Source organism: Dunckerocampus dactyliophorus, chromosome 6 (assembly GCF_027744805.1).
Source record: "Dunckerocampus dactyliophorus isolate RoL2022-P2 chromosome 6, RoL_Ddac_1.1, whole genome shotgun sequence".
Lineage (NCBI taxonomy): Eukaryota > Metazoa > Chordata > Actinopteri > Syngnathiformes > Syngnathidae > Dunckerocampus > Dunckerocampus dactyliophorus.
This window is the reverse complement of record NC_072824.1, coordinates 22,419,436-22,435,439: the sequence shown is the minus strand read 5'-3', so window position 1 is coordinate 22,435,439 and position 16,004 is coordinate 22,419,436. Positions and strand designations below refer to the sequence as shown.

General features: G+C 40.2%; 1 protein-coding gene across 16 annotated transcripts in view; it reads right to left on the bottom strand.

Annotated features, from left to right (window-relative positions):
* Positions 1–16,004, bottom strand: part of rbm47 (RNA binding motif protein 47) — a 43,711-nt gene that overhangs the window by 15,312 nt on the left and 12,395 nt on the right. Inside the window, exon 4 of one of the 16 annotated variants that reach the window (XM_054778418.1) lies at positions 8,793–8,917. The exons of 14 other annotated variants lie outside the window; for them this stretch is intronic. The gene's annotated coding sequence lies outside the window, so the exon portion shown is untranslated. Of the gene's footprint in view, positions 1–2,917; positions 7,547–8,792; positions 8,918–16,004 lie in introns of those variants that run through there. One more of the 16 variants, XM_054778424.1, reaches the window with a different exon arrangement.

Below are 16,004 nucleotides of genomic sequence, written 5' to 3'. Positions count from 1 at the left end.
TGGCAACACTTTTTCATTTGACCTGACCCAATAGCCTATAACACCCACCAACACAACAAACACACACACACCTGTTCAGTAGTTACCTCGCCATGGCTAAGAATTACCAGCAAACTATATTGGAAATGATGCAAATGTCAAAGTAATAACATAGAAATAGGTTATAACATAAAAAGTAGGTTACATCACATTAACAAAAACTAATAGGATCCGAGAGTACATCCAGACATCAGCTGACACAGCCAAGATGACATATTAGAATATCAAATAGTTTTTGTCTCTTTCTGAGGGCAAAATCCAGACATTTACGTTAGTCCTATAAAATCAAATTATAATCTCCACAAAGAAAAACAGAAAGCTAAAATAAGTTCCATAAATAAAATAATTTCCATAAAATACATTTCAAGTATTTCTTTTTATTATTAGTTGGCCCTTTTCGACAGCCAGATTTTAAACAAAAGTGCCCCCAAAAACTACTGTAAATATGTAACATTTATATGTGTACTTTTTCCATTTTCAAAAGAGTCCGTCTTTTAAAACTACATCAGCCTGAACTATACATATCAAGTACTAATTATATTTTGGGGGTTTTAACCCTTTAAAATCTAGTATATTTACATACACTTACATACACATACAACTTTTGGAGGGGAATGTAGCTCTGCTGTTTTTATGCCAAACAACTCAAATAAAATAAACAAAAATGTATTTATTTTTTTTACATACACATCATTATCCAACATGAATAGCAACACACACTTTTTAGACAGATAAAGTGTTGCTACATGCTTTAAAAAGTAGTGCCATCTGGTGGAAACAAACAATCTGAAGTCAGTCGTCAAATAGAAAACTTAACATAATCATTAGTTTGGGATAAGATACATGTGGGATCAAAAAGGGCATTTATAATTTCATTTCTGTCAACAAATGTGTCTCTCTATGTGTAGTTTTGCCAGAAATGACAATTTAATAAAAACCTCTCTCTCTCTCTCTCTTTCTCTCTCTCTCTCTCTCTATATATATATATATTCATTAACACAGCTTAAATGGTTTGAAAAAAAACCCAGAATGTTAAGTGTAATGAGTCAATCTCGTGAAAGGGGTGCCAAAAGCATGACATAGCAAGCATAAATTTAAATTATCTTGTAACCAATTTGCATTTTAAAATAAAGTATCACTTGTTCAGTTTCAAATTATGAAGAAAAACTTGCAAGAAAATATCACATTTTGATATATTTCATGGCAGCAGGGCACTGTTTATTGAAATCTCAATTGTAAAATTTACATTAAAAAGTTCTTATTTTTTGATAAATGGTTGATTTGCACGTTTTATGAATGAGTAAATGATTTTTAAGTCAACGATTAAGAAAAAAAAAAAAAATTGTGTTTCAGTGTGATTAACCAGAGCCTCACTGTTTCTTTGGTTTTTCTGTGCATACGGATAAACAGTAACGGAAAAACGATGCTGTGCACTCTATTTGTTACATTTTGTGATGGTGAGGCTTTTTCTGTGAAGTTATTTTCCACATCTGATCATTTTGGTGTTGGCGGGCTGACCAGGATGTTACGTAATAGAGACGTTTCTTGCACGTAAGACAGAGCTAGTGGATAGACCCTGTTTCAAAGTCCGTGTGAGACGCAACACTGTGTTCTTCAAAGTATTGTTAGTTAGTACAAGAGTAACACACTCCACCTTTGGTCAAAATACATGTTCTCGATTCTGCACAATGAGGTGTTCAGAAATCACAGCATTTGTATGATTTATTTCATCATCATGTCACAAAATGGCGATGCGCAAACGGGCTGAAATGGACATCAGATTGTGTTTTATACAAAACAGACACGAAGAAAGTATTCAAAACTATTTCCCCCGTTTATTCACTTTGTTTGCAGTATATTTTTATATCGCTGTAGCTTCAAATCACTGTCTGTGCGTCGTGTCCCTCGAAGTGATGGCACCCTCTCCGGGACCCCTTTCAGCAGAATCACCCTTATATATGTCTAATGAGAATAAACAGCAGGAAACAAAACTGCCAAACACCTCTCAGAGGGCCTCGACCTTTGACATGAGTCTAATTCAATCATGACTGTGTGGGTGTGGGCAACAGGCAGATGATTAACCAACTGACACAATTTGTAGCTTTAGCTTTGAAACAAGATTTCAAATGGCAGAGTGAGCCATAACAAGGAAGTTAAGAACACACACACACACACACACCCCAGCACACTTGCCAGTGTTTCTCTCCTAACCTGACCGAAACCTTGAAGACGAGCCACAGAGTCATTTAAATGGCTCAAGGAAACAGCTCACATGGTTAAAGGTTATGAATGAAGCAAACTGGCTAATCTTGCCTGGTTAAAGAGTCACAGCTCAGTTTATAATGGACAGATGCACCTGATTTCCCTGTGTATTAACAACGTGTAAGGGACTTGATTGCTTTATAAGCAGGCACAAGGCTTTTACAAGCATTGTCCGAACTTAGCCATAAACATGAATGACACTTTACACAAGGCTTGACAGTGATAGCAAGATGGATCTATTTATCATTAGAATGACTCTAATTCTGAGGGTTATGATAGTTGAGCAAATTAGGTCTCAAAAAGTCTTGATAAAACTGCCTAAACATGATAAAAATCATGTAAAGTTTGTATGCATACAGTTAAAAAAAACAATGCATATGTCATTTTTTTCCCAGAGTGACTGCTCCAATATATCAAACCGTCAAAGCCGCCATGTTATGCACATACACGTGTATGAGAAGAGGTGACTCACTCTCAGTACCATCACTTAAAAGGTTCACAAACACAATATGTAACAACAAATGCTATAAAAATTTCAATCAAACTCAAGCAAGAGTGAAGGATGGATGGATGGATGGAAAGAGAGGAGGGAGGAGGAAGAAGGAAGGATAGCTACCAATGTTGCTCGACAACTGCTCTGAGGAGTGCTGGTCCACCTCCATGACAAACAGGTACAGTGGGGCACTGAGCAAACACAGGCCGGCCACTCCAAGCATGAGAGCCGATGAAGGTGGAGCTTGAACAGGTACAAGTGTGTGTGTGTGTGTGTGTGTGTGTGTGAGGGGGGAGGAGAGGTGGCTGATGGGAAATGCAGTCGTTCAAACGAAGAGGAAACTGCTGCTTTCTGTCCTGTCTGCGCAAGATGTCAGCGTCTTTGGGCATGCATGTTTTTGTCTTTCTTTCCCCGGCTTAACTTAAGTAAACACCACACACCTTCCTGGGCAGCTAAGAGAGCAGATACGAGAGAGAAAGGGGACACATGAGAGGACTTGCTCTTGTAGTTTCTGTCTAAAAACCTTGCAGGAAAAAGCGGGAGTGAAGGACAAAAAGCAAAATGGGGTGAAATCAAGAGAGATTAAAGTCACAGTGTGTGGTCAAAAGTGTTGCTATTGAAACTGGCTCCACTCCTTAACGACCGCGAAAACAACAGATAAGGAAGTCTAAACAGCATCAAGAGCACAGAGGAAACATCTGAAAAAAGAGATGGGTCTTCTTTGGGATTCTTTTCATTGCCTTAATTATGAACAACACTGTCAATGTTCTTTTGCGCGTGTGGATACGGGGTCAAAGGACATCATAAATGAACTAAGACAGTTAAAGCCAATGAGAAGCCAGACATGCATCAAGTGTTCTGGGGTGTCGTAGAATAAGCAGAACCATCAATGTTTAACTGGTTAAAACCTTAGCAGAAAAACATTTACCACACACTCAGTCATTGAAACGTCCATTCCTTCACTATACCACTTGTCCTCACTAGTGTTGCGGGGGAATGATGGCGCTTATCCCAACTGACTTTGAGCAAGAGTTGGGTACATGCTGGACTGGACATACTGGAGTGGTCGCCAGCCAATGGCAGCACTGAAATGTCCTCACTGAATATTAAAGGGTCCCTAACATGATTTATCAACTTTGCTTAACTATGTTATATACTGTATTGTTTGTAATTATGTTCTACATTGTTCGGTTTTTGAAAGCGAAGGGTACATTTTCAAAAATAACATAGTTTATGGCGCCACCCATGACGGCGCCTCCCGCTGTTCAGTCTCATTTCCGGAAGTGACTCGATCGAAGTAACACAAACATAGCGGTGTACGAGGCAGAGGATGTGTACAGTGTTTATAGCAAAGATTTGAGCGATGTGTCAATAGTCTTCAAGGATAAAAGAAGGGAGAAACATTTGGAGATGAAATAAGAACTTAAGATGGACTTAAGCATTAAGACATGGAGATGAAGATTGGTTGCCTTCAAAACACAGAATGGTTGCTTATCCTTCAATTATTATTTTAAATGGGCTTATTGGTGAGCGTAAAGGGGTCTTTATAGTCGGATTTATTTTTCATACTTCGTCGCCACCCCTGCCCGCCACCGTCAACACATCGCTGTGAAAAGATGTTGATATAACATGTACAATACTTTGCAGCCTTGACGCTATGGTGGAATAGTCTTTAGAATACATTATGCAAACAAGACATGACTTACGCTGTTCTGTGGCAACTTTGACACCGTGGTCCTTCTTATTGTGATTTTTATTTCCTGTATTTTATATTTTTCAAAATGCGTTTATGCCGTACTTTCAAGCCAAATGCTTCTTGTAAAGGCGTTCCTTCAAAGCAGTCAAAGCAGTCAGTGAAATGAACACTGAAAAAAGAAAAGAACACGGGGTGGGCGTCCGTCTGTCTCTCGTTCTCTGCACTTGCTTTGTCCATTTTTCCTCTTAAACCTCACTGTTTTGGAAAAGAAAACTTAACAGTACCACTCAGATACGATGAACATCCAGCAGTAACACATTTTGGCATGACTACTATTTTCATGAAAAATATACTGAACCAAGTCAACGATCTACCTTGAGAAGTGTTTGTTTACTCTGCTTTAGCTGAGAGACGTCACTTCCGGGAATGAGACTGAACAGCGAGGGCTACCTTGCCATGGCTGGCACCATGAATTATAAATGTCATTTTTGTGAATTTACCGTTGGCTTTCAAAAATCGGACAATCAAAACACATTTAAGCAAAGGTGATGAATCATGTCAGAAACCCTAAGAAATAAAAAAAAATGAATATGCCTTGTCTAAATAATGGGCCTGCTCAACAAAAAGTCCTCAAGTAAACAAAAATTAAACAAAAAACACCAAAATAAAATAAAAATGACATTTATCATCCCAATACAGTGAGTGTGTGCAGCTATGTACTGTATTTGTTATGTAAGTACAACACTGACACAAAATATCCCCCTTGTGGTAGAATTGTATTTTAATTTAATGTTTTTTGTAATTTGTAATGTTTTCATCTTTTCAAAAAAATAACCAAAATAGTTAATAAATAACTGTTTTATGTGTGTATATATGTGACATTAAAAACAGTAAGCACCATTGGGTAAACCTGTCTTTTAAACATTTTGTTGCTATTTCTTTTGAGTCCAGAGTCTTTTGGGATAAGCTTAAAAAAAACCTAGTTTTATGTCTCAGAGTTTGTGTTTTTTGAGATTTTTTTTGTTAAGGCTAAAGGCTGTACAAATATCTACAGTGAAATACAAATTTCAGACTAATTTTGGCTATATCTCTTTACGAGAAACACACGTAGAAGGTTGAGCCAAGTTGTCACTGTATTTGTTCTCTATGGAGGCCAGGGACACACACACACACACACACAAGAATCTGCCAAACAGACAAAAAAGCAGGAATAAAGTCAGCAATAAAAGACTGCTGGTAATCAGTATCTTGGCTTGTGAGCCACGATGGTTCTGCAAGTCATCCATAAAAGTAAATAAGTAGCGTGTCACAAGTGAAGAGGTCGTGCAGAGCGACATGACCTGTAGGAGTGCAGTGTTTAGACTCACGCTGGACTTTCCAGGAAGCACTTCCTCCCAGTCATGTGCAGACACCGACAAACAGCTTTAACACATAACAAAAAAAAAAAGTTCCTGTTTTGATTTTCCAACAGCTGACAAAACCCATCTTCTTGAGAACAGAGCATGGATTTATTAGTGAGAGGTGGTGATAAGCTGCGCACCAGAGCACATTTACTGTCTCTTGTTCCTAATCTAAGCAAGTGAAACAATGAACTTGAAGAAGTGAAAACTGTGGCTGACCCTCTCAGGACACAAGATGTCCGCACACATCGGCGGTTCACATCTGTCAACACGTGGCTGGCTACCCACAATCCAGGAGATAGACCAAAACTGGAGTCACACTACTGCTTTAGTCATATGATTGGCTTTTGACCAGCATTGCATTCAGTGGGGGGAGAAATAGTGATTTGGGGCTTTTACACAGACAGCCCTATACAGTGCTTGAACAAATTAAAGTAAAATCAAATGAAATAATATATTACAAATTCACACGCAGAGAACTCTTCTGCAACATTAAACTGCATGTATTGTTTTTTTCCCCCCCACTCACGGTATCAACCGTAACCATTCAGCTGACCAAAAAAAGTTACCATTGCATAAATGTATCTGTACTATTAACAAAATGTAATAAACACAAAGAAAATTAATTGACATCATTTTGGGTTAATTTTAAGCTATTTTCTTACTAAATGAGTGGTAAATCAACATACTGACTGTGATCCACACACTTCACATAAGTGCAACTGCACAATTGTAAGAGATCCACCAAAAGACCTGTGTGAAATAAATTATAAAGATAATGCTCAGTTTTGATTGACACTGTTAGGACAGGCATTAATTAACATGTTACTACTGTGTTTGGAGTTCGCAGTCGATGGGAACCGTCCTGCATTAGGTGTTAGGTTGCCATGAGAGGGGCTATTAAGTCATAACCTGACAAGTGTCCATCAAAATCGTACATTATTATACTGTGGTGTCTTTCATTCATGAAGCTGTCAACATCATTCCTCTGGCTCACTCGAACTCACAAAGTAACAGTGTGAGCAGAACTGCAACGATGCATGACGATAAGGAGTAGAGTACCAGGTGGCGAAGAACAAGGGAGATGAATGACCAGAGCAATGAGGGGGACTAAATGTTCCCTCTTGGCGATCTCTTCAGGGCCTCCCTTCGAGCTAGAAAGCCCTTCAAAGTGAAACTGGCCTGAAGAATGTCATGCTAGATGGTGTGTGTGTGCGTGCGTGCGTGTGTGTGTGTGACTGCAGACTGCTTCACCACGGAGGTATGATTACAGTTAATTTACCTTAAGAGCCTCTGGTGCCTTTAGGAGCCTTCACCTGAGTGCACTCAAAAGTACTGCAGTAGAACGTGAGTGCACTCAAAAGTACTGCAGTAGAACTTTCAAAACAATATGACTCAAAACTTAAATGTCCCATATTATATACTATTTTTCAACAATTTCAAGTGTCTCAGAGGTCCCATAATGTATTGCCAAAATAGTTTAAAAGGGTCAAAGTGCTTTTAGTAAACCCTGCAAGGAACACGCCATGTAGCTATAATGCTAATGAGCAGTGTTTCTCCTTGCGTCAAAGGCTATTGTGCACTTTTTCTTATTTTTGCATATATACTGTAACGCTGCACTTGTCCGATGCACAACGTAAAACAACGTAACGAGCGGGACAGGAGGACACAAACATTAACACTAGCATCGGTACGTGAGCTCCGCTGCTAATATTAGTCACATTTTAAATGTGACTAAATGATAAAATAACAGCTCCCATGTCTGTAGTTGACATTTGGCGGAGCTACAGGCTTTATTTTAAGATGTGTGGCAAAGCCTACATTTACGAAGCTATCCTCCATGAAGTGGTGTGCGTATACATTGGGCGATGTGTGGCAAAGCCTACTTTTACGACGCTATCCTCCATGAAGTGGTGTGAGTATACACAGGGCGGGCTCATCGAGCTAGCGGCAGTATCATTTCCTTCCTGACGCCATAACTTCAAAAGCAACCATAAACAGGCGCTAAAGACACATATTACTGTTAGAACATCATCAAAAAGTCACTTTTGCATAAAAGGGGACCTTTAATAAAAGTTTTGAGCTCAACAGGTCACATTCACCCCCCTACAAACACAAAACATAAGGAGCTTTGGCTTCTTGGCCCAAACACATTCCTCAGTCTAATCAGCTTGCCTGTGCAAAGCCAGGACACCAACTTCTGAGACAAATATGACAGCCGATGGCGACAACGTCACACACAGTGATGAAGAAACACTGATTTAACATTTCACAATGAAATGCCTCAATATTTGTGTCCCCCAAAATTACTCCTCCTCCACCTTGATGTTCAAACATTGGCCCGCCCGTTCAACAAACACGTGTAAAACGCCAACCGTAGCGAAACAAATGGATTCTACTCAACACGGTGTTTCTTTTTTAACTGACGGAAACAAAAGTGTTGTTTTTGTGGCATGTGAATTAAATTTGAAACACACAGCCCCCTCCCCGTGGTATACACACATGCACACAACAAACAGCTCTCTTTAGAGGGGTAAAAGTCCACACTTTATGATGAACAACCTGGAAAACTATGGGTGATTGTATTTTTTTTCACCCCCCCCCCACCTTAAACACACACACACACACGCACACACACAATACAGTCTCGTGCCACTCCTCTGGTTCCACTGGTTTCATAAAGGACCTCCAGTCCAAACTGATTGCTTTAAGGGTCTCTATTGCATGCTGACTGACTAGCACAATGAGGAAGTGTGATGATGAACAATCCTAACACATAATGCAATGTATAATCAACCCAAGTTAACAAATTTGCTCACTGACAGTGGGCATTTGTCACTCTATACATTGTGATCCCAGACAATAATGTAAAGAAATACAGCAGACTCTAGGGTGAAAGTACCTGTGGGCCACACCGAGAGGGCACAGATGTCAAAGATGTGAAGAAGACGCAGCCTCTGAGTTAGGAGTTCTTGATAGATTGATGAACAGATGCAGCCTGCCTGCTTTCCCTGCTTGTGGCACAGTCTGAGGAGGTGAGCAAAGGTGGTTTTGTGTTTACTCATTCTCAATGGGCCTAAATGGAGAGGTGGGGCCGCTTAGTGCAGGTAAACCCCCCGCCCCGCCTCCCTACACATACACAAATGAGCACCACCATGTTTTTTTAACCTCTCTCTCAGATGATAAGCAATAAGACAGAAGGGAGGGTGAGGTATAAAAGGGCAGGGGGTGTGACAAGACATGATGACTGGAAGCAATCAGGGGGGGGTGGGGGGGTGTAATGTGTTCACTCACACACATGTCCTCTCACCACCCTGATCTTGTTAACGTGATGCAAACTTTGTCAGAACATCCCCCATTCACATGGAAATGTACAGACACTGTAATATGCACACCAAGCCTGTGGCCATGTTACTTTGTAAAGAAACCAGGCAATAAGTGAAAGAGAGCTAATAAACACCTCGTGGAGCCCTTGCTGTAAAAGTTAATCATTTTCTGGACAGTCTAGCACAGTGATCTCCAACCCCCAGGTCATTTGGTACCGGGCCGCACAGAAAGAAAAAGTAATTTCCATGATGTTTTATTTTGAAAAGTGGCCGGATTCTCTCTGTTACTTCCGTCTCACTTGACGCATGTCCATTGTGCGTGTGCTAACTTTCTCTCGCCGCACAGATAGACTACTATACTGTATTTTTAGCATTTTTCTTTCACTTCATATTTGGTCTCAAATGCTGATACTATGTGGGAATGCATAAAGGTAAGTTTTGATGACTTATTGAGTGCTAATGTGCACATTTGTCTCAAGTTAATTCATGCTAGCACACTGCCTTTTAACTCCAGAGATAAGATAAATTAGATCGCTATAATGTCCGAGCAATAAAGGTGCAACATTTAAAAGTAAGGAAGTTACAAACCAAAAATGCAATAAGCAGCCCTAGAAAAAAGATTACCATACTGGTAGCCCACACACCAGCTGGTCTCGCTGGTCAAGATTTCTTGTGCTACCAGTGTGCTTAGAGCTGCTTTGCATATCTCACAAATTGCATGGCTTTTCTTGAGTTTTCCATCCTCCTTGTAAAATCCAAAGACGTTCCAAACTTTGTTTGTTTTGCTGATGTGTTGAAAATCTTTTACTGTGACTAGATAGCGCGCTGCTACTATTTGCATCCATTTTTGTCTGCAGTCATGGTAAGCTACAGATCATGCACGAGGCTCTTGCGTTGTTTTACAGACGCATTGTCAACCAATTGCTAGCCTCGCGATACCTGGCGCCTGTCTGTACAATGGATTAATCTAACGACTTATGGCTGATTCTTATAGATCAAGGGGGCTGCCACCGACACAGCTGTATCTCTTGCTTGTCAAACCACAACCCTAATTGACATCCTCAAAGATTTATAATCATTAGACTAATGGCCATTGACTTATGAGCAATTAGTTGCCAAGTCCCACCAATGCCTCTGCCAAGCTATTTTGCTTGATGGTGGTCATGCTTTTTAACCAAACTTGGTCAATTGTACTCACATATGCTTATGGATCCCATAAAGCTGTCCACTAAATGTAGTGGTGATTCGGCTAAACACCCGAAAGTTACAGCGGGTGTTTTGTTAAGCGCATTGCTGTGTTCGAAATTTGAAGTCAATCCAACTACATTTTCTACCTTTGGTGTGCAGTGGCTCATGAATACAAGAGTTAAGGCTTCATTATGCTACAGTGCCACACTGGCTCGCTCCTCCTCCTCCAAATCCCCGCAGAGTTTGATGTGCACCTCCAAAAAAATCTAACCTTGCGTCAACAGCAATGCGGACCACAGTACTGTGACCTGCTGGCTTTTTTAGTACATTTTAGTCATTTCCGGTGTGTCGCCTTTCCTGTTTTTCCCTTCTGTTGAAGCACCATTTTTAAATCCTCCAAAATAAAACGGTTTCGGAGCAACATGTACAATAAAAGTGATGTTCCTCATCGATTAGTTCCACCTCCAGCAGCAATCTGGATGTTGCTTCAGTCGTCATGGTTCACTGCTATTACACAGTAAGCTAAATGGCTGGTGAATGACGGTTGTGGTTGCTCACTGTCAGGATAACACTGCCCCGAGCATTTTGGCTGAGAACTGCAAGTCACTCGCTCAGCCTCTGCCATTGAGCTACAGCAGGATCAAGACACCATGAGAAGGGCTGGCGTAGTAACTACGGTGTGTCATAATGAAGCCTTTAGCTTACACAGTGAATAGTGAAAATTAATTAAAACTTACGACACCAAAACCGATTTTAGGAAATCAAATGACAATTCAAATGAAAAGCACTTAAACTGGCCAATGTAAATCAAGCAAATTTGTCATGAAAAATTTCAAATAACCATAGACTAATGCGGCAAAATTGGCACCGTTTAAAAGCTAACACTTAGCCGCGCCGTACAACAATACAAGTATCATTCTTCTCCCACTATAACTCCCTGAAAAAACAGGTTCATTTACACTTGCCCAGCAGTATAGACTTGTACATTTTCACATCTAGAGTTAACCATCAACCATCGTTGGCGGCTCCAGACTTGAGCTTTAGCTTGGCATTGGTTACATTATGCTCTAATATATTGTGCCTCTTATGAGATACTGCAATTGAAACCTGCAATAAAGGCCAGTTATTCATCTGGTGGTCTCACTGAACATTAAACTAACATTACCGACACCTAGTGACCAGTGTAGTATACATTCACAATTTGAATGCATCTTCTTAATGCCTTGTATTTGTATTTTACTTCACTGAGCCATTTTATGCTTGAAAATAACTTAGGAGACCAGGTGGGGGGTAAGTTGCTGTTATTGGCCTGCAATGCTGATGGGGATATCATACAACTTCATGTCAAAAAATCCGAACTATCCCTTTAAGCTCTAACATGTTGTCCCTGTTAGTTATAACATGATTTTTGCCACACTGATACTCACAAAGAAAAACCAACAAACTAAAGACATCACATTCTACTCATGTTTCGTTAAAGACTGGGAATGTGTGGAAGTGTCAACACCACCTTAAACAATTGTTTAAGTGCACAGGCTTGATGCTGTTATCTCACGGGGCTGCAATTACCATTGTACAAGTGACACATTAACCAGTGGCTCTGTTAATGAAGGAAAGGCAATCACTGATTCTGCACTGCTTTTTGGTAGACACACATACACACACACGCACACGCACAGATAGACAGTACAAAGTTTGCAGACGGACACATTTGTAGTCAACAAGGTGCAATCAGGAACGAAGGCCAAACAAGCACAGCCATAAAGACGGCCACAGAGGTGGAGGAGACACAAACACATGTCTCGCCAAGATGAGCTCATGTGTATAGACTGATACAAGGTCTCAAAGATGTTGACAACCAGTTATTTTTAGCATGGCATGACAATTGGCAGATTTCTGTTTCAGTGGCAGCAAATAGAGCTAATGTGGGGAAATAATGCTGTAGATTCTTAGATGCGTCGCGATGCAAACATTGACGATTATTAATCAGTTCATAAATGTCAATAATTGATTGACGGAACAAAAAGGCGGAACGCGGAAGTGCCGCCCGGACAGTTCATGGCGGTGCACCTAAGTGTAAGACGCTACCAGAATGGCTAAGCGTAAACTCCGACCCGCGCCTACTGGATTTAAAGCAAGCATCTGAAAGCACTTTGGCTTTCAGGTAGTTGAAGGTAAAAATGACCTGGACAAGAGCCAGACAATATGCAAGCGTTGTCATACAAGATTTAAATGTTTTGGGAACACAACAAATATAAGGAACCACACAGCACGTTTCCACCTGAACCAGGAGGAAAAACAGCCATCTGAAGTTGCTGCCAACCGCAGAACCATCGAGCACGTGATAACTACATTTTTCACCCAACTGGGAAAAGGGGACGCGAATCACAAAGTCAATTGCAGCTTTTATTGCGAAGGATTTGTGGTCATATTCTGTTGTTGAGAACCAGGGCTTTCTCCGGTGGCCAGGGATTTCCACACCTTCTGTGTATTGACTTTAATCGTATGCATTTTTCTAGACGGGTGTGATTTTGTCGCCTTATTATATTCTTAATGACCTCTGCCAAATGCTAAGTGCAGAGTAGGATATTGCATTACTGTATGTTAGGTGGAAAGCACCTGAATGTTGTAGTAACTACATTTCAGCAAAATTTTAGGTAAAATACATCACTGAAATCGCATGAAAATTTTAAGCTCGAACCGTCATCATGGATGATGTCACACAAGACCACAAGTTTGAACTCTGCAGTTTCTTTGTTGTTTTTTTGGAACATTTATTCAAAAAGAAGGAGCAGCACCAGCAAGGGATGTTAACAGTACAAGAACAAGAGGAGAGAAGAAGATTATAGGGAAGCAATCATTCACTTCATTTAAAATTCTACAGTGAACTTCTTTTTACACTCATGTGACAATTAAGAAGGTCCGACTCCAGGGACCGAAATTAACCTGACGCAAGACGCTAAATGCGTGCAAAAACTGTCAAAATCGTGCAGATTTTCCATCTAAGACGAATTATTTTGCGTTTCATCGGGTCAGTTTGGTCACGGGAATAAGGGCGCAATATAATTTGCGAAAACCAAATTGTGCTGGGAAGCACGGTATTACGGTATTACGGCCATGGTGCGTATGAAAGTAGATCTCCGATTGGTCGTGAGACATATTCCCATCCAATCACGATCTGTGTTGCATCAGATCGTCATTTGCTGTTGGAAACAAATATGGTGGTCCTGCTGCTGTTTTAGCTGGCGATCTGCAGACTGAACACGATGATTATTAAGTATTTTGCCAAGGCGGACTCATGTCACTCGGAGCGGCACAACAATAACAACCCTCCGAAAAAACAAAAAACAACGGCCGATGACTTGGATAAGCCCGCGGGTTCTCAGTTGGCCTCAACCTCAGCAAGCCCCTCCACAGGCGCCAGTGACAGTTCCTGGACGCCGACGGTGAGTGATAGACGACAGCTGCCACCGAGACCTGGTGCATCTCATGTCGCCATAACCAGCTCGTTAAAAACAGTTCGGAAGTGGATGAAAGAACTGAACACGGACATTGGTTATAAAGTCAAGGACGACGATTGTGTTTATGAAATTTGGTGTGAGGTGTGCAAGGAACATGGTACTGGTTCAGATCGTGGGTCGGCGCTTGTGACTGGTAGCAACAGGGTGAAAAAGGAGGCAATACAGCAACACATTAAATCAACACTCCACCAACGGTCGTTAGCAACCAGGCACGCCAAATATTTGGAAGCAAACAAGAAACCAACTCCAATTGAAGACGGCTTTAAAAGGGCTGATGAAAAAACATTGGAAAAAATGGACAAATTATTCTTGACAGCATATTACACGAATACAACATACCATGATTGATTACCAGGGGATTCGATCACAGGCAATAGGTGTACAGTATACATCAATGATCATGACGTGCATGATTTTTTTTGCCTGAAAATTGCTTCTTAGATGAGCAATTTGCTTGTAAAGTTAAAATCTACAAGCAACAAATTGCTTCCACTGGATTTAGGCAATTTCTACCCCTGGACTCTCACCGAAACAGATGTTAACTGAATAAATTTTTCCCATAAAGAATGTAGATGCAATTTTTCTGTTCCAGAAAGCCAAAAATGTTGACACAAAACACATTTTTATAGTTTTACAATTATAGTTTGACATGCAGAAAACAATTTGAAATGCATATAAATACATATTAATAATAAATGACAGGGATAATGAACATTTAATGAACATTTTTATCTTAATTGAAGACGTTATTCTTAATGCGACTGAAAACAGGAAGGTGGTGGTGACTCATGTCATTGCCACAGTTCGTCTTTGGGACAGCCTTCAAAAAAGGTAAAAGTAACCTCAAATGTTAATTTATCCCTTTTATTCCTCATGTATATGCATTTTTAATTGTTTTATGCATGTAAAACTATAATTAAAAACGTGTTTTGTGTTAATATTTTTGAGTCAACCGCCAATGACATCATAGACAGGTGACGGAACCTCTGGTTCCAGTTGCCATTAGCCAGCTAATAGAATGCTAACAAGGAAGGACATTTTGTGATAAAAAAATATATTAAACACAGTTGGACTCACGCAGTGTGTTACTAGCACGACAAGACACCTGCCATATTGTACGCTAACCAGAGAATGCACGCAAACTGAGGCAAAATTGTGCCGTAAATTTTCTACGTAAAGGGTTAGGGTTAAACGCGCTAACCGCGGCGGACGCTAACCGAGGTTCCAGTTGACTTTGTAGACTACAGTTTTGTTTTTTTTTCCAGACAAAAACTGAAACGTAAGAAACCAAAAAGAAATCCATATCCAAATCCATAAGAAATCATGTAAATCCAATTAATCCTTTCCTACACCCAAAGACACCCCAAATATTAAGCAAAAATACATTTTATATAAAACAAAATAATGCCAAGACAGAACTTATTGTTGATGCGGATTAAGGACTAGGTTGTGTATCACTCATTTAAGTTTGCCATAAGAATGAGCCTCACAGCCTTCTGTAGAATTATGTAAACTAAGTATTTCAAGATTTGGTGTTGGGTGTGTGATCCAAGATGGCCGAGTAAACAAGCAATGCTTATGTTTTTGGTCCCATTTTTCATGAGCTGAACACAAATATCTAAAACATTTTCTATGTACACAAAAGGCCTCTCTCTCTCAAATATTGTTCACAAATCTGTCGAAATCTGTGTTAGTGAGCATTCATAATTATCCACCTCACAGTTGTGGCACATAAAAATGCTGATGAGACAGCATGATTATTGCACAGGTGTGCCTTAGGTTGGCCACAATAAAAGGCCGTTCCAAAATGTAGTTTAACCATATTAGGGTGGTCCGGAGGGGTCGAAAAACCAGTCAGTAGCTATTGTGACCATCATTTGCCTCAAATATTGTATATGTTTATCCAGAGCATTCTAAACATGCTCAATGGGTGACATGTCGGGTGAGTATGCTTCCAGGAATTGCGTACAAATACTTGCAACATGGGGCTGTGCATTATCATGCTGCAAAATGAGGTGGTGCTTGTGGATGAATGACACAACAATGGGCCTCAGGCTCTCATCACAGTGTCTCTATGCA